General features: G+C 37.3%; 1 protein-coding gene across 6 annotated transcripts in view; it reads left to right on the top strand.

The window, feature by feature from the left end:
* RBFOX3 (RNA binding fox-1 homolog 3) overlaps positions 1-25,415 on the top strand; it is a 967,429-nt gene that overhangs the window by 568,275 nt on the left and 373,739 nt on the right. The gene's annotated exons all lie outside the window — the stretch shown is intronic.

The following is a 25,415-nucleotide window of genomic DNA, read 5'->3' as shown; positions in this document are numbered from 1 at the left end:
ACAAAAATCCATTTTCTCTCCTACTTCCTTACCCTCCCCCTACCACTAGAGAAGAAAAAAAAAAAGTCTTTTTAATAAATATCCATTGTCAAGCAAAACAAACTTAAGGAAGATTTCATTAAAATCAAACAGTGTCAGAGCTGGGACTGGAATCCAGGTCTGATTGTCAATCCAGCATGCTTTCTGCTGCACCACACTGTATACACAAATGCAACTCAGGCCTTTTTGTGGGAATTTCCCTAAATATTGATTAACCTACTCACTATCTTGGTATTCGCACAATCAGTTTGACCCAACTCTTTGCCTACATAAAAGCTTCAAGATATTCCGTTATTTTACATTGAATAATAAACAAAACATGGATGATTAGCAGCTTGTTTCATGTCTCATTCAGATGTCTTAGTATCATTGTAGATGATAAGATACTTGCATCTTCAGAAAATAAGAGTGAATAAGAAATAATTTAATCTGTGGGGATGGAAAGTTCTTTTTTCAAAGTTTCATTTGGTGGAGTTAAAATCTGAAATATGGCCCATTAACAGCTTCCTGACCATTCAGACTTAGCACAGATCTGTGCCCTTCTTCTCTGCTCTCTTCCTGACACATACAGGTTGTGTCGGAAGAAAAATCTTAAAAAGTTCCAGAAAGCACTGATGCAACAAATAAAAAGTTGTCGTTTCTCCAAGTGAATCCTCACTGTGCTACACTCAGAGGTATATTGGATGGGTGACCATCAGACCTATTCTAATTATGTTTCACTCAGGGCAAACTGAAGGGAATTGGGACCTATGTCACACAGAAAGGAATTGGAGACACAAAATACATAATGAAACTGTTTATTCTCACAAATCTCATTGTGGGGGAAAAACACAGGTGGAACTAGTAGTGACTTGTTGAGTCTCCTTTGTTTTTCTGATTATTTTGTATGCTTCTACATTGGTTATATTACAATATTCTCCCTCTGGTTTATCTACCCAGAGAGAAGGCAAAAGAGTGTCTAGTCCTTCTTTCCTAGGACAGATGCACTTAGCACAGTGTCTGACACGTAGGAAATACTTAAGATTTAGGAAAAGTTTCTAGTACATGTCAACGCTACCATTATCCTAAACCTCAGAACCAGCAGAACACCACTTTCCAAAGGCATCTGTTGTGTCCTACCTGGGGATTTAGTTCTGGATGAAGGCACAGGATGCAAGAAGATCTTCTGTACCTTAAAAATAAATTGGGGTGTAGTTTGCTGAGCCTTCTTACATCTAGCATATGGCTACTTCTGAACTATTTTTGAAAGAAAGAACTATCTGGCTCTAGCAGATACTCTCAGGGATGTCAGTCATAGACCTGATCCTTCTCAGGGGACCAAATGCTAAGGATGGAAGTTTTCACACTGGTACGTCACTTACAGTGAATAACTAAGACTTCTGAATAAAAATCAAGATTTTTGACTCAGTACTAGTGGATTTATATGATATTAAATTGTAGCTGAGGTCAGCTGGGTGGTGTGATGGACAGATTGCCAGACTTGCCTCATCTTCCTCTGTTCAAATCTGGTCTCAGAAACCTACTAGCTGTGTGAGCCTGGACAAGTTACTTAACTTGTTTGCCTCAGTTTCCTCATCTGTAAAAGGAAATGGTAAGCCACTTCAGTATCTTTGCCAAGAAAACTCCAAATGGGGTCAGGAACTCAGGCATGACTGAAAAATGACTGAACACAAGTTGTAATTGGTGTGTATGTGTGTATGCACGTACGTGTGTGTGCATGCATGCATGTGTGTATGGGTGTAAGAGAAGGAAGAGGAGGAGAAGAAACAGGAATAGGAGGGGGAGGCTATGATAACTGGCATAAGGAGCTTGTTTTTAGTAATGATTTTTCAGTTGACATGGGCCATCCTCAAGGTCTAGACTCTTAAGTGCCAATGCGATTGTTACTGCCTCACAGCTACCCATCCCAGTAGCCTTGATCAAAGAACCATAGGACATCACAGTAGATCCTGAAAGAATCTTAAGGATCATTTAATCCATCCCTGCCCCTGACCTCACCCTACTTCCCCCCACACATGCTCATAGTTTTACAGATGAAACAGTAGAATCCCATAAATTTGAAGTCATATGGGCAATGGAATTGGAATTTGAACCCAAGTCTCCTGATTCACAGGCCAATATTCTTATCACTGTATTAGTTGTCATTTTTACATTTCAAGTGTTATTCTATGTTTTTGCGTCACTTCATTAGTGACCAGAAATCACTGAATTAAGGCATGGGTCTAAAGGCAAAAATATAATTATAGCCTAAAGGATTCCTAAAGCACAGTATTTCCTTTTACTGAACTACCATGGGGAATGATGTTGGAATATGGTTGACTATGGGCCTGGAGAGGACTAGGAAGTGTTTTAGAGCTAGTCTGGCAAAGGGGTGCTGCCTGGAGCAGGGTGTCTGCTAAATTTGAAGAACATAAGGTAAAATTATTTGAGGTAAGTAGACCAAACTAGAAAGCTAAGAAATATGATTCTACTGTAGTCATTAGAATATATGAGCATTACTCTGCTCTAAGGACAAAGACTTAAGATATTAGGGATTACGGATCATGAACCTAGGAAACAGGCAGTGTGGCAGCAAACCCACACACAATAAGTTAAAGACAAAGTTGAGATACTCTGATGACCTTCCCTATTTTTTTCCCTAGCTCATGCTCTATCCAGTTCCAGTTCCTTCCCTAGATGCATTTTTAGTACAGTGCTACGTTGGCCCCATTTCTAATCTAAGTTTACCCTGTTTAAAAAAATGATATATGAAAATAGAAATTAGGGAGTAATCATATTCTCCAAAGTGGGGAATAAATTATTTTAAATATTTCGCATCATATTATTAACACATTAAGAGAGCTCATTATTTCAAGGAGGTATATGGTAGATCCTTCTATAAAATGCAAAGTTTTGTAATAAAAACACATTGCATAAAATTAGTCACATCTATATTTCAGAATGGTCCTTCTTTCCAGAAGCCACAAAAGACATTCTCCATTCTTTGGTAGTTTTTCTCCTATTGTTAGCTAAAAAGTAACTCTAGTTGATTTAATTAATTATTAATTACAATTATTTATCAGTTTGTATGCTTTCTGAAATCATGGGGTAAAGGAAAAGCAATTATCATTTTTCTCTAAAAATAAAGAGAAATAATTGTTGGGGAGGGCTAAAGGCAGAGGATTCTAACTCATGTTGCTTATTCTTTAAAGATGCAACCAAGTAAATATCCTATAAAAGAGAGACAATACTCTGAGCACTTTGGAGAAGAACCAGGAAGAAGCCAGTTTGGTTTAGAATTTCCATTGATAAGGAACCTGTGTGTTTGTCTGGTGTAACCTGTGTAATGTCATGATAAAAATCCCTAAGAATATTTCTGTTTTAGAAATGTCTACCTTAAGGTCCTGACCCATTTGTAGGGCTATTTCTTTCTTATAACCTCTCAACACTTATCAGACTCAAGAAAATCAGAATAGTAGAATTTTAGTAGACCTTAATAGATTAAGTAACCCAATATCCTCATTTTACAGAGAAGGAAAATGAGTCTAGAAAAGGGATGTGACCTTTGGCTAGTTAGACAGAGGCAAGACTGGAACCCGGGTCTATGATTCCTAATTCAATACTAGAATGCCTTAAGAGAAGGTTTTCAATTATTTTTTCTAGAGATGAAGTGTTTAATACGTACCACACCATCATGTGACAGTAAGCAACCCTAGATGGGAAAAAAACCTTCTTGATAAAATTCTATTCTACATTGCATGTATTTCCACTTCATTTTAAAAACAAAGGATACCCAAACCTTGCTAATATCTTATTTTTTTCTAATATCTTGTTTTTAAGAGATGACTTTCAAAAACCGATTTGTCAAAGAAGCCTCTTGTTTCCAACTTGCCAAAAAAGAAGAAAAAAATTAGTATAAGTTTCAACACTCTTTCCCAAAGTTCACAAAAACAAACTCTTCTTTTTTAAATAATCCTATCTTATCACAGGCATTAAATGATTTACAAAGATATAATATGTAACCATTATAGAATACAAATTAAACCATTTACAGAGATACAACATGAGCTAGTTTATGTTCATAAATGTATCCACTTCCCATTGCAGATAGGCATGCTTATTATCAAAAATGTATAGATGTTCCCTGAGTTTTGCGAAATGCTGATCTAACCATTTATAGTTTGTCTAGAGACTTATTTCCGTCTCTCTCCATTTCCCCCTATTCTCTCTTTATACACACATACACACGTGTGCATACTTGTGAAATGACATCCTATATCTTCTTATCAAATTTGTACAGCTGCCTAAGTTTGAATATAGCTCAGGAATGGGAATACTTGATGTGATAAGGGATATGAATAATCAGAAACCCAGACCAGTTTAATATGAATGGTGCCATGACATGATGGGAACTGGATTGAATTATTCCTCAAGTCCAGAGAAATACTCCCACAGTTTGCATTTCCACAACACATGCCTGACAGTGTGTGTAAGTCAGCATCACGAATTATTTATGCTCAGATGTGTTCTTATGACCAATGGGAAAGGGCAGAAAGAAGGCAATTTGGCAACCCAGTTGGTTGGCAACTCAATAGCTACTATTGGAAATTGATCAGGGAAAATGAAAATTGTGCTAGAAAATAAATATATCCATAACAATAAACCTACGGTCCCAAGAGGCAGGAAGTAAGGGACCCAAGTCCTGAAAACATAGACCAAGTTTGGTCCTGGGAGAGTTAGGCCCTCTAAAAAAAAAGATCAGATTCTTCCTTGTCTTTTATTCCTTATGTCCCCATTCCTGGAGCCTTTGGGGAAATGACTTAAAATATAAATATGGTTCAAGTATAGAATCTTCCCAAGAAAAGATCTGAAAGATACTGATTATGCAATGGAAATCAAGTACAGGTCAGCTTTTTATTTCCTACACATAAAAGAAATGCTTAAAATGCAAAAGATTCATTATAGTGACCCATGACTCCTACTATATTTTTTAAAATTAAATTTATTTTTTTATTTAAAAAAAATCTATTTTCACTACCTCCCACCACTGTTGGCAATCCCAATGAAGAAAAAAGATAAGAAAAACCAGCGTATGTGTGTACGTGTGTGTGTGTACACACATATAAGCAAAATGAATTCTCACATTAGTCATTCATATCCAGAAGCAGGTGTCTCCATCTGTACCTGGAGTCCATTACATCTGCCGGGAGGTAGATAGCATATTTTATTATGGTTCCTCTGGAGTCACAGTTGGTCATTGCATTGATCAGAATTCTTAATTCTTTCAAATTTGTTTGTCTTTATGGTATTGTTGTTACTGTATAAATTGTTCTAATTTTGCTCACTTCACTCTGATTCAGTCCATACAAATCATCACAGGTTTCTCTGATTCCTTTCACTTTATCATTTCTTCCATTACATTCATATGCCATGTGCTCAACTGTCTCCAGTTGATGGGTATCCCTTTTTCCTTATATTTCTTTGCACTACAAAAAGGACTACTAGAAATATTTTTTGTACATGTGTGTCTTTTCCCCCTTTTTGATCTCTTTGAGGCATTCACCTAATAGTAGTAGTATCTCTGGATCAGCATGTCCTTCAGTTTTGTAACTCTTTGTATATACTTCCAGATTACTTTGCAATCCACCAGCAGTGGATTAATGTACCTGTTTTATCACAGCTCCTCCAACCTTTTTCATTTTCCTTTTTTGTCAACTTTGAAATCTGATAGGTGTGAAGTAGAATCTCAAAGTTGCTTTAACTTGCATTTTTCTAATGCTTAGTGATTTGGGACATTTTTCATATATTTATGCATAGTTTGGGTTGCTTCCTCTGAAAAACTGCATACTCATATTCTTTGCCAATTCCTATCCTTTGACCATATGTCAATTAATTACATATTTTGGAAATGAGAACTTTATCAGAGAAATTAAATGCAAAGATTTTTTTCCCAGTTGCCTATTGCTCCATTAATTTCAGGCGCATTGGTTTTGTTTCTGCAAAAAAAAAATAATTTTATGTAATTAAAATTGTCCATTTTATCTTTTGTGATAATTTATATCCTTTTGTTTAGTCATGATCCCTTTCCCTATCCATAGGTCTGAAAGCTAATTTTTTCCTTGCTTCTCTAATTTGCTTATGTTAGCATCCTTTATTGTCTAAGTCAAGCCTCTGTTGGTATATGGTATGAAATTTGATCTATTCCTAATTTCTGCCACACTGTTTTCCAATTTCCCACTAGTGATATTTTATCTCAGAAGTTGGGATCTTTGGATTCATCAAATGCTAGGCTCCTTTGTTCATTTGCTTCCATATCCTGTACATTTAATGTCTGTCATTGATCATTCCCTATTTGTTAAGTAGTACCAAGCATTTTTGATGTTTACTGTTTTATAGTAAAGTTTGAGATCTTGTACTGATAGGCTCCATTCAATCCATTATTACTCTTGAGGTTTTTGACCTTTTTGCTCCTCTAGATGAATTTGGTTATTATTTTTTTTAGTTCTCTAAAGTAATCCCTTGGTAGTTTGATAATTATGGCATTGAATAAGTAATTTAATTTAGGCAGTTTGCGTTTTTAATATACTGGCTCATCCTACCCATCAGCAATTGATATTTATCCAATTATTTAAATCTATATTCATGAATTGAGGTTGCATATAATATAATTATCTGAGAAGGAACACTAAACGAGGTCTATTCTCTGCTGTTTATTTCTCCAAGAAACTGTAAACAAACTTCAAACCTCAAAGGCCCCCAATTATGGACCACAGGTAGGAGGAGGTACTATTTTTCCATGTGGGACTTTTTGAGACTAACCTTCCAGCTAAAGAAAACAAAACCTCAGACTTGTTTTGGAGGCTAACATCAGGCAGGAAAGAAATTGTCTTATTCTGAGAAGGGTTAAAAACCATAATACCTAAATGAATCATGTCTATCCTAAATTTTTTCCTTACCTATTAAGGTATGGCCCCTTTTGCTCAAGTTCATTTGATCTGCTGATTCACCAATTAACTGTAACTGGTAAATCCCAGTCAGTCAGCAAGCATTTATTAAGTGCTTACTGTGTGCCAGGCACTGTGCTACATACTGGGATAAAAAGATAGGCCATTTTTCCTCCTACCTCTTAGGCCCTATAGTCAGCATGGCATTATTGCTGAAGTAGTCACCCCAGTCACTCATCAGTTCATGCCAGTGCAGTCTATTTGCCCTTCTTTTCCCTGCTGGCAAGGTCAGTATTATTTAGCTTCAGACAATGATGCATTGCATCCATGAAACATTTCTTCTGCCCACATTAAGGACTTCTGCTCTCCTTTCCTTCATTTTGTTTAAAGTATTTTAATATATTGGCATCATTTCACTTTATCTCATGTCTAGTGCAGCATATCAGAACAGTTGTGAGCAAGATTTCAGTGCCTTGTGGTATTCCTCTGCTCAGCTCTTTTACTAGATAGGGACTTTACTCACTGGATGAGAGTTGGATATTAAAATAATTCTTCATGTTATTTCAGCAGCCAAGTCTTTGTTCTCCCTCCTCTGGTCTCTCTCCTTTTCACTTCATCCTACCAGTCATCTTACTAATTAATGCCCAAGTCTGATCATATGACTTCCCTGTTAAAAAAAAAAATCTTCACTGTCTCCATGTTACTTGTTGGAAAAAGTACGATCTCTTTGACCCAGCATTCAATATCTTCCATAATCTCCAACCTACCTTTCCAGTCTAATTCTATGCCATACCACCTCTTTCAATTTACACTTTGGGTAAACTTAGATACTCCTCTTTTTTTATTTTCTTCTGTCCTCTACTCTCGTCATGGAGTTACATGCACAGAGACCCACGCACACACACACAATTTCATATTCCTAGAATGAATTGTTCCCCATATCTCTTTCTATCCAAATCTTTTTTCTCCCACAAGACCCACCTTAAGTTTCATCTTCCCTATGAAATTTTCCCTAAAATACAATCCCCTGGAATTAGAAGCATTCAGTCTTCTCAGATCTCTCATGCCACCCTGTTGATCTTTTCTCATTGTCTTATCTTACCCCTCCCAACTCCCCATAGACACACTTCTTTATTTTAGTGTACTGAACACCTAACACAGTGCCTTACATATAGTAGGCACTTTGTTTGTTATTTTTAATGGAATTTAAGTGGAATTTAATGGAATTTAATTTCTGACCTACACAATGGATTATATAAATAAATGGTCCTTAGTTGTTTCAGAAACTTATTGACTGACTGAGAACAGACTCTTCTCAATTTGTCATGTCATAGATAAACTTTGTCAATATTACTGATAATTCTATAAGAATTTTGAAATACTATGCCAGTACAAATTTTAATCTATTTATGCCTTCTAAATTCTTGAGATTTGGTCCTGTAATCCTCTATCTGTCCTTCATAGGGAATCTACCCAATGTACCAGAAGCCTTTATTTTTTAGACCAACATTTTGTAGATACAATGCCAGCACACAGCCTATCAGTTATCTCTTGCTCTCATAACATGTTCAGCCCGCCTTCCTTTCTGATCCTACATGTTGTCTTTGATGAAGTGATTCTTGAAGGCTGTGCCAGTGAAGCTCCAGAAGCTTCTACCACTTTCGACAAACCATAAGCAAGGGTCCAATGAGAAACTCTTCTTGCTGTGTGTGGACCAGCATAACAAAGCAGGAAGAGGTTCATTACCAGCAGCCTGTTCCCCCTGGAAACAAATCCCTTGGCCATGCCAACCTATGGGATGAAATTATAAAACATATAAATATCAATTCTACACTTTTCATCATCTGCTTTCTATCACTTGGTGTTATGCAGCCAAGGTAGAAAAAAAATGCTTTAGAATTCGAGTTTCTGCTGTTTGCTGCCAGTGAGAGTCTTGGACTCTACAGTGTTTGCTTCAGACAAGATGGTCTATGATCAATGTTTTCTGAAAGCTATTTGTTAACCTTTAACAGTCTGGTGACTCAGCAAAACTGTCTGTAATCCATTTTTTAGCTTCTTGAGTTTGAGTTCTCAGCATTGAGAAGTTGCTTTACCAGATTACTATAACAAATTATTGCCTGGTTGAAGGCCTGTTCTCAAACAAACACTTTGTGTATGGTAAGCCAGTCATTATTACCAATTTCTCTATTGGCTATAGCAGATAAATGTGGCTCTTCTTCATGATGGAATGAAAGGGCATTAGTACATTCAAAAGTCCCCTCTGCTTTTGAATCATTTCATTTCCTTTCACCTTGTTCATCTGTTAAATTCCTAGAAGGCAACCCATGACCATGCAAAAACCTCTGACACATTTCATTTTTTTCTGTTTTATTATGTTTCTAATAAGTAATAATGAAACATTTTGTTAATATGAATCAAAGCTTACAAAGTACTTTCTTGCCAGTAGCTTCTGAGGTCCCAGAAGAACCTCAGTTTACAAATGAGGAAAGTGCCTCTCTGAGAGGTGTATGTCCATGGTCACACAGTAAGTGTCTTGGACAGGATTTGAACCCAGATCTCATGATTCCACTATATTGCTCTGCCATGTGGGAGCAGTTTATATGTGAAACTGAGGTATAATTAGGAAATCTGCTAGCTAAAATGTCAGGCTCCAAGGTGGACCTGAATTATGCTGTACCTCCATGCTAATAATTGTCACATTATCTTGAGACTTTAATGTAATACTGATCATTATAAATGCGGCCCTCCTATGGGAGAGTCTGGGAATCATCTGATGGATATTCAGATGCTTAGTGAGAATGAAAAGAAAAAGCTTCAAAACTATAGAAGCAAAGAAAATGTCTAAAAAGAAATTTTTTACATTTTGGAGTTTTTTAATGAAAAGGGGGAAATTAAGCAATAAAAATTTACAAGAATGGAAAACACCAAGAGATAACCAGGAAAATTGTAGGGGGACAAAAAGGAATGGGGATATAATGGGAAGATAAGCTATGACTTTTATGCTTAGAAAACTGAGTGGGAAAAGCACACCTCTGATATTTTTCTATCTTCTCAATCTGGATTGAAGGGTAAAGTGCTCCCTAACAGGTTCCACCAATCTGTAGAGAATACTTAATTTGGAGTCAGAAGACATAATTTTCTGTGTCTTGTTTTTACCACTTGCTAACTTTCTTACCTTAGTCAAATCTCTTAAACTATCTGGGCTTCAGTTTCCTCACTTTAAATTAATAGAGATTTGAGAACTGACTGACATTGCAGTTCAGAGGGACAAGAATTTCCTCAGCCCTGAGAGTGATTGTGAATTATTAAGATCTTTGTCCTAGAAGATGAACTTGAATCATGCCTAGGAGTTTTGAAGAGACATATAAAGTCTTCAAGAAAGCATATTAAGAGGAAAGAATTGGACCTATATGAGTTGAACATCGTAGTGGAAAAGTTATCACCCTTCCTGGAACTTAACAAGCCACGTTAGAAAGAATTGGTAGCAGAGTGAGGAAAGAGGAAAGGATTAGCTGAGAGAGAAAAGAGAGCTGAGATATGTCTGAGAAGAGGTAGAGATGGACTGTGGGCATTTTGGAATAGGATTCTTAGACTGAAGTTGTAATCACCTCTTCAAGGGCTGAAGGAAGTTTTAAAAGTCTACTCTTTTTCCTAATTTTCCCTTCCTAGTGATACTCTAGTAAGAGGCATTATAATATGTTCTTCTGATTTCTCCCTAAACATTTCGGGTGTTCTGATTTTGCCTGAAAAAATGTTACAGGTTTGCTCAAACTACACAAAATTTAAACTACCCCAGAAAGCTAATCTTTTCACTAAATGTTAGAAATTTTCCCAACTGGGGGCTCTGGGATATTATATTTGTATTAACAAAATTTTGTCTAATATAAACTATTTTTTAAAAGTAGAGAAAGGTGCCAGATTTGATTTTAAAATCAAAATAAAAAAATAAGTTTGAAAGCTACCAGACCCCTAAATGCATTGCCTCTAAGCTAACATTGGTCTAACTCATAAACAGTATGTGATTGATTAAATCTTTAGGTTCCAATTTGGTGAAGGAAAGATCAGAGTGAAGACAGGTAAGATCTGGGGGAGATTTAGTATTGCCTCTTCCAGACAGGAGGGGGAGGATATTCTATATATCTATTATCAATATACACATAAATACAAGTATCAGTAGCAATATATACCTTACACATGTCTATGTGTGTCTCTTTGCGTCTGTGTGTCCAGATCTGAGTATTTAGAAGTATTCACCTTCTAGTACTAAAAAAACTGCATAGCTCCTGTGTAACTTCTAGTCTTAGAGAGTTGTTTGGGGGCACTAAGAGGTTATGTGTATTAGATACAGAAGCACATAGTGTAAAATGCACTGTGGGCAGGATTTGGAGTCAAGAAGATCTGAGTTTGGCTCTGGACATTAATAGTGACTGCAGCTTTGATCAAGTCTCATGGGCAACTCTCAAAGAACAATCTATATCATTGAGTGAGGCAACTTCCTACACTGAGGGCATCTTGATGGATGGAGCAAGACTGGAGAGAAATAGAGAGACAGAGAGACAGAAGAATGAGAGAGTGGGAGAGATGAATGGATAGAGAAATAGGGATGGATGAGTAGATAGACATAGAATATGCAATATTATATATGTTAACTGCAAAAGCTATATAACTGTAAATTTTTGCAGTTATGTAGACATTGTAAATTTATATATATATACATATATGTGTAGTGTGTGTGTGTGTGTGTGTGTGTGTGTATGTTCACCTAAAGCTTCTATTTGGTTAAAGAAACTTTCATCAAGCACCTATACTACAACGTAAACAACATTGCACCTAACCCCAAAATATAGATAATAAGATGGGGTCTCTTCTATTTAGCTTGCAATTTAGTAAACTGGATGATCCAATTTAGCAAGGGTGTTGATAAGCTAGAAAATCTCCAGAAGACGTCAACTAGAATTGAGAAGGTCCTTAAGGTAATGCTCTATGAAGGCCAGTTAAAAGACTGGTGATTAAATAAATAGCCTAGAGAAGAAAAGAGTGGAGGGGGAGATTCTAAATGTTTAAAGATGTTTCAAGGGTTGTCATGTGGAAGAGGGACTAGAATTTTTTCTGGGGAGAGAACTATGAGCAATGAATGGAAATCGAAGGGGCAAAATTAGTCTTGATTTAAGGGGAGATGTTTTAACCTTTAGAGCTGTTGAAAAGTAGAGTGGGCCATGTCAGGAATTAGGGGTTCCTCCCTCACTGTAAGTCTTCAAGTAAAAGGTGAATAGTCATTTGCTGTTCATGCTGTAGTGGGCACTCTGTTTCAAGTACGCATTAGACTAGATGGCTACTGAAGCTCTTCCCAGCTCTGTAGTTCTTATGACTAGTGCATAACAGTAATTGACATATACAAAACACCTTGAAATATACAAAGTCCTTTTTGACATATACAAAACACCTTGAAATATACAAAGTGCTTTATATACATTATCTGTTTGGTAGTTATAACGGCAGGCTTGAGGCAGGCACAAGAAGTTATTCTTCTATAGCGGAGGAAAGGTTAAATGACTTGCCTAAAGTGAGACAAAGTTAGTAATTCTCAAAATCAGAATGTGAACCCAGGTCTTCCTAGCTCTAAGGCCTACTTTCTGACCACTAAAATAATAATAATAATATTGTGAGTGTGTTGTTGTTACTTTTTTTGGTTTGGGTCAAAGAGTGCGTTGTTTAATTACCTATCATCTATCTATCTGTCTGTCTGTCTATCTATCTATCTATCTATCTATCTATCTATCTATCTATCTATCTATCTATCTGTCTATCTATCTGTCTATCTATATCTGCTGATGGCAGGTCATTTGTTTGAAGTTCTTTTGTATTTTGTTTTTGAGTCTGCACCTTGGGAAGCTCCATAAATTCTGAGTTGTGAAATCTCGCTGTGTCAGCAGTCTGCGAAATGAATTGATATTAAACACGACAAAAATCTCTCTAATTCACCTCAGTGAGTTTCTGCTTCTTAGCCTCTTTTTCCCCCTCCCCTCCTCCTTCAAACTGTAATTGAAAAGGGAAAGAATGGAGATTGCCATCATTGCTGCCTGGAATAACATTGAGTCATCCATTATTTAAAATCTCATTAATTAAGTATTATTTACAAATAACTGCAATCTCCCATTCCCCCTCCCCCACACACACACTCCAGGCTTCTCCACCCACCCATCCCACAGAAATACAAGCTTTTACTCTCCTACAGTCTCATCAAACACTATCTGTCTCCCTGTCACACAGGACATTCTGACAGAGCCACAGTCTCAGGCACTCCATCACCCTGGGGCCAGGGGACTTAGAGTGGCTAGATTAATCCCTTATCTTTGTTCTTGAGCAATTGTTTGCCTCTTCTATCACCTTCTGGGTTGAAAGCCAAGGCTCAGTCTCTCCTCATCTGAAAAGTGAAAGGGTTGGGTCTGATCTCTGAGGTCCTTTCCAGCAGCTAAAAACAAAAAATACCGTGCAGTTACAGAAAGATAGATTTTGGCCAGAAAGGGACTTTAGAGGCAGTCTAGTCACCCCTATTGTTTTAAATATGAGGAAACCGGATTCTGTAGAGGTAAAAGTACTTGGCCAAGGTTACACTGAAAGATTTGAACCAAGGTTCTGTGATTGCAAATCTAGAGGATAGGGCTGGGGAAGAAGAAAGAAATAGAATGGAACTAGAAAGGTAGGTGATGCAGTGGAGAGAGTGTTGAGACTGGAGTCAGAAAGATGAGTCTTTCTGAGTTCAAATCTGACCTTAGACACTTCCCAGCTGTGTGACCCTGGGCAAGTCATTTAACCCTGTTTGCCCCAGTTTCCTTGTCTGTAAAAATGACAAGGAAATGGCACACCACTCTAGTGTATTTGCCAAGAAAACCCCAAATGGGGTCAGGAAGTCAGACATGACTGAAAAATAACTACACAACAAAAAAGAAAGATCACCAGACTTGAGGTCAAAACTTCTTATTCTCTCTCTCTGCTACCTTTTCCTGCTTACTTCGTCCTTTTCTGAGTGGCTCTGTCAGATGTTTGCCAGCTTTTGCAAAATAAATCCTGATTTTCAGAGGCTAAACAATTACTTGTTAGAAAGAATTAGCTCCCAGCATAACTATACAGAGAGCCAGGTTGCTCATAGCCCCTTCCTCACCTTTGCCAGCCAATACATTTCTTTTTTCTTCCCCTCCCTACACACCATTTCAAAATGACTCTTAATTTAAGAAATCAAACCTGGCAACTGCAGACTATCTGTAACATGCTCCAGTTGCCAAGGTCTGGAAGATCTGCTGCGTGCAGGCAGGTTTGCCTCCAAAAAAACATTTCTAACATGGTGGATTAAGTGAGCACATATGCTGTGGAATTAATCTGCATACTATACATCCCAACAGGCACAGGACCACCAAGGCTAAAGAAATTCATTACCTCTGAAGTTACATTTACAAATCAGTGCATACTGCATCAGGGCCTTGTTCCTGATATGAAATGTCTAAGCACTAACTGTGTGTGTGTGTGTGTGCATGTGTGTGTGTGTGCATGCATGTGTGTGTGTGTGTGTGTGTGTGTGTGTGTGTGTGTGTGTGTGTAAGGTGATTCGGGCTAAAAATTCAAGCTTAATCACATAGTAATAAAGGGGAAAATATTATAGTAGTTGTAATGGAGAACTCATCTTTTCTGAAAAAGAGCTTATGCTCATGTCCATTTCAAGGAGATAACTTTTGCTGTCATGATAAAACAGATCCTTGAAACCCTATAGAATGGAAATGAGGTAAATAAAAATAAAATAAAATAGGTCAATGAAACTCCAAAGACAGGAAGTATAGTGTTGGTATGTGCTCTTAAAAGGTGTCTCCATCTGCTCAATTTCCACATCTGGGAGAATTTCAAGGTTTATTGGACAAAATGAAAATGGAGGGCAACTCAAACTTGTCTGCTGTTTGAAAGTGTTCACTAAATCCCCCTGGTGTGCCAGGAATGGAACATGTGATAATATCCTTTCCTCTCAGAGTTGGCTTTAAGGGTGGCAAATCTTACCTCCCCACCCTCAGACAGATACACACATACAGACTGATTACTTGATATGCATTGTCTTTTTTGGACTGGCAGTATAGTTCATTGGAAGGAATACTGTTATTTGGAAAAGCAGAGAACCTGAACATTGACTCTGCTACTTAGCTATCTTCGTGATCTTGGGCAAATCACTTATCTTCTCTGGGCCTCTGCTTCTTCATCTGTGAGATTGAGGGGCTGAACTAGAAGAGGGACCACTGAAGTCCCTTCCAGTTATAAATCTGTGAACTTATGAAACAAGGAGGAAGGAAGAGGGCAAAAAAGAATTGAAACTTTGTGCAGTTAGTTGGCTCTTTACAAGCTCAATCCTGGCTCCTATCACATTTTGTCAGATTTATAATGCAACCAATGCAAGTAAGTAAAAAATGTAGCCTCACAGCCACTTGCTAGAGCAAGTAACAATTTATATTGTGAGATGTTTTATTATTTGTCAGGTTCTTTTTGGCCCCAAGCCAAGTGAGTATTCCTGCCCAGTCCATTCTCCCTTCATCTTTCTATTAGAGCAATTCTAATCTACTCACTACAGTTCTTATTTGCTATGTCTGACTTGCATATAACCCAAAACACAGCTGAAGTATGCCTCTTTAGCCTGTCTGTCTTAGGGGGGATGAGAGAATCCCTGACTTCCTGAGCAAAAGGCAGCAAGATGGAGTAGAAAAACTGTTGAACTCATGGAGTCAAAAGACCTGGGCTCTACTCAGGACTCATTTGCTTACTGGATGATCTTGGACAAGCCACAAACTCTCTGATCTTCAGTTTCCTCATCTATAACATAGGGCTTAAGTATGCTTACATACAGGGTTGTTGAGAATCTTGGGTGAAAGTATTTTGAAAATTGTGACCATGCAATGTAAAATACATAAAAATGGAAATAGGGACCTTAGCCGGTTGGAACTCTCAGATATTTAGAGGAAAGAAGTGATGTCCTCCAGCCTTCTATTCGTTAGTAGGGTGATCTAGTAAGTATCTTAATGGAAAAAGTGGAGACATCCGGGAGGAATTATCTTTCAGCCCAAGTATCAAAAGAAAGAAAAGATTCTAGAACAAAGTTTGTTTTCTTTCTTATTTTCTAACATAAAGTGAAACACTGCTTTTCCCCCTCCATGCAGCTTCACATTCACATAGTCAAAGTAGAACTAAGCAAATGAAAGAAAAGGGGAGGAGCTATTTGAAGCACTTGTCCTGCTGCTTTTCTCCTTCTGTACTGCCAGGATATACAACAATATTATCTTCTGCAGCCCCCACTAGCTGGGTTGGCACTGGGCAGTGGAGGGTATACTTGAGTGTGTGAGAGAATGAGCACAGAGCTTCATCAAGGAGCATCTGAGCAGATGTACTATGCAAGGCCCTAGAGGTGTATCTTAAATCCTACCTTCTTTAGAAAGTCTTTCCCCATCTTTTCCACACCCCACCCCCCTCCATCTACTCTGTATGCATCTTGTATTGCGTAATTATTTTCCTGTTTCTCTCCCCCATTAGAATGTTAGTTTCCTAAGAACAATGACCATTTTTCTCTTTGTTTTGCATCAACAGAGCTTAGCCCAGTGAGTAGGAAACAATGAGTGGTTAATAAATGCCTCTTGACTAACTCAGTTGCTATGTCTTCTTTTTCATTGCATCCCTAGCACCTAGTATGGTATATGGTCTTAACAGGAGTTCAATAAATGTTTCTTAATTCTTTGATTAGTGTATTGACCAAACACTGTGACAAGAGATCTTATTAGACTGGAATTTTTGTATGGCTTCTCTGAATTGCCAGTCAACGAGTATTTATTAAGCACATACTGTGCGCTCAGTGCCAAAGATACAAAGAAAGGCAAAACAAAATTGCCTGCTCCCAAGGAGTTCTTGCAAACATGCTAAGGATTATGTAGAAACAAGGCATATATATGATAAATTGGAGGTCATCCCCAAGGAAAGACATTAAAACCAAAAAGGAATCAGAAAGATTTCAGACAGAAGGTTAGACTTTAGCTGAGGTACCAAGACCTATCTCCAAAAGTATTGTGTTGAAAATTGCTCCGTCATTTTAGCCATCACTGAGTAGATAAACGTGGAACCCTATCCTGTATTCTACCCCTGAATCCCCACCCCCAGCTCCCTGTTTGCCAACACTCTCCCTAGCATTGTTGTTGAATATAACTCATTCTCCACAGATTTTTCTCTATTGAACTTAAGGTTTCCCATGACCTGTCTTCTGATTGGTGAGAGTCAGTCAGTACCTATCCTTTGCTTTTTTTCCCTTTGTAAACCTAGAGGAATTTCTCCTACCCCATTCTTATTTTCATGAGCCTCTGACCTCAGAACATCTGTGAAATTTGATAATGATTGTAAAATGAGGTTTAGAACAATCTTCAGTATTAGTCAATTCAGGAACATCGTTCTAGACCAAGAGCTACCTGGATGGCCTTAGGCAGATCACTTTACTTCCCTGGGGCTTAATTCCTTGATCTATAAAATGAGAAGGTTGCAGTAGGTGATACCAAAGTTCCCTTGCATTGCTAACTCTATGCTTCTTGTGATAGCTTGGCTCTTGGCTAGCTAAGATGTAATGAACTGATTGGGTTGTGCACGGTAATGATGAATGAAGATTGGTTCAAGTTCATTCTCTCTGGCTAGGGACTGTGATATAGATACTAGGAAATTCAAGTCTCTGCCTCACTAGTACAAGAGTTAGCCCATGTGATATATTCTCTTTATGCCCTGATTCCTCTAAACTGTGTGACAAAGTCACCTTCCCTCTCACACATAAGGTTAACATGGATATATAGGAATGCCTGGAAATGGATGTAGAACTTGATACATGAAATACAAGTGATTTCTAATGCCATTATCTGCCAAGAGAAAGAGAGAGAAATAGAGACAGAAAATAAAAGAAATAGACAAAGAGGGAGAGAGACAGACAAAACAGAGATAGAGGCAGAGAATAACTGGAACTTCAGAGGAAACTCAATGCCTTTGAATGACCTACTGATGAAAGAACCATTTCAAACGTGTTTGCCTTGGTGTTAGGACAAGAAGGGTTATAGGTGAAGGTGGTGTTCTTGGTAATGTATCAGAATATTGGTTAAGATAGCTATGTGAAATATTAAAGACGTAAACTCCAGCAAATGTTAAAAGGTACTCCAGAAAGGCCAACAATAAAGAAAACAGAAAACAAACAACAATAAAACAACTTTTATTTCCAGTCCAGAATTGCACAAAAAGTCCAGTGGAGGCCAGCAGTGGGATTGTAATAGGGAAGTCAGTTTAAAGTCATGCGAAACAAAAATCAACTGAGATAGGCAAAAGAGCCTGTCAGTAAATGATTATTAACTACAACTGGACCTGAAGCCAGTCAGTGCTCTGGTGGCAGGGAGGAGTTATAAACAAGTATAAGCTCCACTAATACAGGACTTGATGTCAGATCCTGCTTCTACCCAGTCAAAACTGAAGAAGGGACAGAGCCAGCTCCTACAGTTCACTTAGCCAAGAAACAGGACCTAGTTGTATACTCCTCAGAGCACTGAGCCCAACATCAGGAGACTGGGCCAACTTAGTGCCTGGGCACCACTGCCAGGAGGTCTGTGTAGGAAGCTTGAGACCAGGATGATTTCCAGTTCTACTGGGGCTTATCAGAATCAAAGCAGGAGGTAGAATTAAATTCTGATTGGGTATTGTCAAAGAAAAAGACAAAGACTCACCAAGGCTAGTGGACCACAAAGATTAAGGTAGAAGCCAGAGATTGAGGCAGAGAGCTGGAATTAAGACTTGTTATTAATACTGGCTATTAGTATTTTCAAGGACATTGAGGCTAGAGAGGGGACAGGACAAAATAAGTTCCACTAGGTTCATCCAAGCATGGAGGAGAAGACTTGAGCAAAATCAAAACTCTAAAATAAGAACTGAGGTTAAAAAAAAAAGAGTAACTGTGAAATCTTTGAACAAAATGAAGAATTATGATGGTTTGAGAGAAGCCCAAGAAATGAACCCAAAAGAAGAAAGTAATCCTACAATAACCACAAACAAAACCTTAAAAGCAATTTTAAAGTAAAGACTGGTTCACAAGGACTATGAGAATGGCAGGAAAAAAGGGATGCAAGTGATAAAATATAAAATTAAGGTTTGAATGAGCCATGAGATTTTTTTGAATCTTTCTAACAAAATTCAGCAGGAAAAGTTAGAAAAAGAAATTCTACTTAAAATAGCTACAAAATGTAAAAAATGTTTAGGAGTCTACCTACTGAAGTACCACAAGAACAATAGAAATATAACTGTCAAAAATTCTTTACAGAAATAAACAAGACTAAATAATTGAGGAGAGGTCAATTGCTCATGTTTAGATTGTGCTGATAAAAATGACTATGATACCTAACTTAATTTATAGATTAAGTGACATATCAAGCACAATACTAAAGGGTTACTTTACAGAAAATAAACAGAAAAATAGATCAAGAATCTCCACAGAAGTTCTTAAGTCTTTCAAAGTTTTTACAGTATTGTTGGTATTATGTACATTGTTCTAGTTCTTCTCACTTCATTTTGCATAAGTTCATATCAACTATCCTTTTTATCATTTCTTTTTGCACAATAATTTCTCATTACATTCATACATCATGAGTTGTTCAGCTCTTCCTCAGTTGACGGTCATCCCCTTGGCTTTCAGAAGAATATATAATTTGGACAAAAAAAAACCCTCTGGGAAGACATCAAATCAGTCTGGAAGAAATTGTGTTTTGAACAATATCTCACCACAATGCACTCCAAATGTACATATGACACAGACATATCACAGACAAACTAGAGGAAGAGGGAAAGACATACGTTTCACAATTATGGTGAGGGGGAGTTTTTGACCAAACGGTAGATATCAACTATTAGAGGAGATGTAATAAACCATTTTGATTACATAAAAATTGAAAAACTTTTGCCCAAACAAAATCAATTTACTTGGGATTATAAAGGAAACAGTTAATAAGAAAAATTTTGTAACAAATTTCTCTAATAAAAGTTTGATATAGAAGATATATTGGAAATTCATACAAATATACACAAGAGCTATTCTGCAATAAATGAATGATAAAAAAATGAAGAGAGATCTCAAAAAAGCAAGCTATCAGTAACCATATGAAAAAATTCTTCTAATATTAAATGACTAGAGAAATGCAAAGTAAAGCAAACGTGAGGTTCTACTTTCAATCATCAGATTGGCCAAGATAACAAAAGTAGAAAATCACAATTGTTGAAGGAGTTATGGGAAGATAGGCATACTATTGCACTATTGGTGGAGCTATGAAGTGTTCTAAATTTCTGGAAAGTAATTTCAAATTATATCTAAGAAGACACTAAGTGATACATATCCTCTGACCTAGTGATACCATTACTATAGTTATACCTGAAAGATATCAAGGAAGAAAAGGACTAATCTGTATAAAAATATTTATCCTAGCATTTTTGTTGTGTCAAAGATTGGAAATGAAGGGGCTGTCTACCTATTGGGGAATGTCTGAATTCAAATTATGATATTGTAACATAAGCTATATGGATGAATTCAGTGAAACCTGGGAGGACTTGTATGTACTGATGCACAGTGAAACAAATAGAACTGGTGGAACAGTGTACGCAATGAGTATAGTATTTTAAAGGAAAACTACTTTGGATTATTTATGAACTTTAATTTATAAAATGAGCAATCTTGCCTCTCATGGACTGTAAGTACAAAATGAGATAAACATTTTTTGATCCTGTCAATATATGCATATGAGGGGTTTTCCATACCACTACCTCAGTAATTACAGAGGTCCCCTAGACTCTTTGATTGAATCAATGAGAGTTACTGGAGTAGATGTGAACAAGGCCTAGTCATCTCTGTTGGATCAGGCAATTAAAAGCATTAAACTAAATAGGAGCCATTGGATGATGAATAATGCAAAGAGAACGAGCATTTATTAAGTGCTTACAAATATTATCTAATTTGATCCCAACAAAACCCTGGGAGGTAGGTGCTATTATTTTTCTTATCTTATAGAGGAAGAAACTGAGGCAGGCAGATTAAGTGAATCACCTTGGGTCACATATATAGTAAGTGTCTGATGCCAGATTTGAACTCAGATCTTCTAGACTCCAGAACTAGTGCTCTAATCCACCTAAGTATAATGATGTTGCTGTATAGAAAATGTGTTGGGATTGACTGAGAAGACTCAATTCATGTCCTGTGGAGCTTGCGTGAATCCAACAAGGCAGTTTAAAAATTGGACATTTACAGTCCCTGGCATTCTAAAAGATAGGGCAGTCTAGCCAAGTAATTCCTGAGAGTTAATTGTTGAGGAAGAGAGAACAGCCTCTATCTTATCTCTGCACCCTCCCTCCCCCCACCACTACCACAAACACACTATCTTGGCTAGAGGAAGACCTTGTTAACTTGGAAAGATCTGGAAGATTTTGGGCTTCCAATCAGCACAGCCTTTGGCAGTATCTACCTTGGAGTCAAGAACAACTATTCACACATCCTTCCATACTCTACAATGAACCTAATAGAAACCAAACCTAAGGAAGACTTCAGGAGTTCTATGAATGGAAGAAAGGAATTTCAAGGGGCTATAAATGATCCTTTTGGTCACATGTACTCTAAGTTTAAATCCCGTTTCATTTGGGCTTTATGCCTCCAATCTGAGGGCATGATTGTACCCACTCCTTTCACAGTACAACTTTACTAAATATCCATTTCTAAAAGCTAATAATTCTGGCTAACTGATACTGATTGATAATCATTTGGGGAGGGGCAGTGTATGTACTAGTAGAAGTTATTAAGCCATAATAGTAGAACTCTCCCTCTCCAACTACTCAGAGGTATCGCTTGAACTTTGAGGAGAAACATACTATGTGCACCCTGGGGACCTGACTTTCCCATGTATGAGTTGAGATACTTAGCCCAGATATAGTTAACCCAAGTGTACTGTTGCTGTTCTGTGGTTTTCAGTCATGTCCAGCTCTTTGTGACCCTACTTGGGGTTTTCTTGGCAAAGATACTGGAATGGTTTGCCATTTCTTTCTCCAGCTCATTTTACAGATGAAGAACTAGGAAAAGCAGGGTTAAATGACTTATCCAAGGTCATACTGCTAGCAAGTGTCTGAGGCCAGATTTGAACTCAGGAATGTGAGTCTTCTTCACTGTCCGTTATGGTACCATTAGAAATAACTAAAGGCATAGATTCAGAGAGGACTGTATGCCATGATTTAGAATGAAATGAGCAGAAGTAAAACATTGTATACAATGACTGTAAGATTAGGAAGGAAAGCATCTTCAAAAGATTTATGTTTTATGATCCACATATTGACTGATCATGACTTCAAAAAACTGACGATTTCTGCTTCCCACTTCTTAAGAGAGACAAGTGATGGAATATAGGTGCAGAATGAAAAATGTACACTTTCAGAAAGGCTAACATATAGATTTATTTTGTGTAACTGTACTTATTTGTTACAAGGGGTAACTTATGGGAGGGAAAATAAGTGAGCTAAAATGGGGAATAGTGATGATGATTAAGAAAAAGGGAAGAAAAGAAAAAAATATCAGTGAATCATTAAAAAATAAACAGAAAAAAAAGCAGAAAGAAGTTCAAAAGGAGACAAAGGCAGTGTGGAACTACCATGTTAAATTTGAAATATTTTAACACACAACCCCTGGTTGTATATAATAGGTATTCATAATTTCATAGGCATTCATTTTCTTCTGTTTTTCATTCTGTAGTGAAATGGTTTTATGTTTGTTAATATTTGTCAAGTCATAATATGAAAAAACCAAAATTTTAAAAGAAAAGAAAGGGTCTTGTATAGCTTTCTCTAGTGTCTATGTTAAAAGAGGAATATTCCCTCCTGAAAGTTCTTGCAAAGGAAAGTCAACAAGCTGCATGGGTGAGGAAGGAGATACACCAGCCAGAAAACCTTTTCCATTTAGCATCCATTCCCACAGACAAAATTGCCCTCAGAATGCAAAGTGAGATTCCCAATACCAAACACACACATATACAAAACAGGAAAAATTATTTAACTAAATGTATTTAAATGGCTGTATACTCTAATATCTTAGGATCAGAGTTGACATGTTTAGCATTAATTTTAAAACATTTTACTTCTCTATGAAGTTAGACTCATTTCTAGCCAGCTAAATAATGGTGTTTCACTCTGATTCTTTCTATACCATCCCTTACTTTTCAAATATTATTTTTCTCTCTATTGAGCTACCTAGAGAGGGAAGATAAAAATTAAGATGAAGACCAAGAGTTTCAGAACTCTCTCTCCCCTCCCCCACCCAAACAGGACGATTAGCTCAATGAGGACAAAGGACATTTTATATAAATTTTGTATCTTCCCAGCCAATTGTTCTCTTTACAAGGTAGGCACCAAATGAGTGTTGAGTTGAATGAATAACTATCAGAATAGGTTGGCTGTTTCATGACCAGTGATAGGCTCTGCAAAGGCAAAATAAAGCAAGACCAAATAACCATGGTTTCTGTGATGAGAGTTGTGTTTTTCTAATAACATAGTATGTTATAGCTACAAAAAGAAAAAAAAATTAACAAACTTTCTGATACTGAGAAAGAACTTTGATTTCTTCTGTGAATGTACTGTCTCCACCAACTCATAGAATATCCCAGCTCTTTAAGTGTCTTCTTACCCTGTACTGTTCTCTTCCATGTTTCTGCATAAATTCTCCATAGATGATGGACCCAACAAGGAAGTAAATAATCTATTTGTTCATCTGTCAATTTTGGAATAGTGATAGGGGATGCAAAGTGAGAAGTAGGACATGGGAGGTAAGAAGTGGTCACTTTTCTATACAATTTGAACTATTGTGATCAGTGTAAAATTATACTGCTTATTTTTACAAACCCCAAAGGAGCTTTGAGAGATCATCGGTGTTGACTTCAGAGAAGATTTTGACCTCACCACACACACGAAACACTAGATTCCTCCTTTTCTTCTTTACTTAATATATGATTTCCCCTTCTATCACTGTCACCTGAATTAACCCTTCCCTCTCCTCCAGGCTTCCACCCTACAGGGACTCCTATGATTCAAGAGTTCTTAGTTCAAGCCCATTTTTCCTTCTGAATAAATATCAAAATCTGCCTTCTGTACTTATAGCACCCATTTCCCACCAACCCTTAAACTCCGACATGCTTCTGTTTTCTTGAAAGGCCTTGTTCCCCCATTTAGGATCCTTTGGGCTCTTTAATTTTTCTTCATCTCTGAATTCCTATAGGAGATTACCTGTTGGCCATAGGTCTGTTTAGGGGCAAAAGGCTTTTTTTCATACCATTTGGAGAATGGACTGGAACAGTCCCCAGCTACCCCTAGTCCTGTGTTATTAGTTATTTTTAGCAATCAATGTTATTGATGTTGTGCTCACTAGTGAAAGCCACCAGAGAGTTGTTCTTCCAACTCATTACATTTAGAGTTGAACTATCCCCTCTTTATATAAATCCTGACACATAAAGATAAAATACACCACTTTCTGTGAGAAGGACTGGGCAAGAATCTGGGAGCGTGGGGGCAGACTTGTTCCTCGCTTCTGCCAATGCTCTTCAAAGGTCAAAAATACTTAGGTGCTGTCCTTTGCTGTTTAGCACAGTGTCTGGCACATAGTTGGTGCTTCATCAAATGTTCTCTTCCCCTGTTTTCACCCTCCCCCAACCATAAGGTCTTGTAGCCAGGGTACAATGGGGGAAAAATATGCCCATCGTCAGTACTGAAGGGAAATTTTAAGAGAAAATAAAGCTTGAACAAACTGGTAGCAAAATTCTCTGTGAATTTTTGGATACTTGGATACTCTCTGGATACTTCAAGTGAACTTGGATAAGAAGTTTTGTGGGCAGAGGTTTAAACATGACTTCTATGGGATTATTGAAGGCATGAGATCTATGTGCCACTGGTTGGCAGAGAATGATTCCTGTTTAATCTCTGGATGGGAAAATAAGATAATATTTAGGGATAATACTCCTCTTCCTGGTAAGCTTTTCTTTCCTGTTCCTTGTCAAGTTTATAAGAATTAGTCACAAAAGCATAAAATATTAGCCCTGGAAAGGACCTTAGAGACTAGCTAGCCCAACCTTCTCACTTTACAGATGAGAATACTGATGTCTAGGAAAGTGACTTGCCCATAATGTAATGACGAATTAATGGAACGTTCATTTTGCAGTTTACAGCTCTTTTTTTGTTCTCCTTCTACCTGTCTAACTGAAACTCAGTCTGTTTTGTTGGTTCATCATCTATATCATGCCTCCTAACTGTGGGTATATCTTTGTGCTCTATCCTCTTGGGAATTCTATTCTTTCTATACATTGTACGTGGTGATCTCAGGTTCTATGGGTTTAATTATAATCTATCTATCTG

Source organism: Notamacropus eugenii, chromosome 2, assembly GCF_028372415.1.
Source record: "Notamacropus eugenii isolate mMacEug1 chromosome 2, mMacEug1.pri_v2, whole genome shotgun sequence".
Taxonomy (NCBI): Eukaryota; Metazoa; Chordata; class Mammalia; order Diprotodontia; family Macropodidae; genus Notamacropus; species Notamacropus eugenii.
This window is presented reverse-complemented; position numbering and strand designations above follow the sequence as displayed.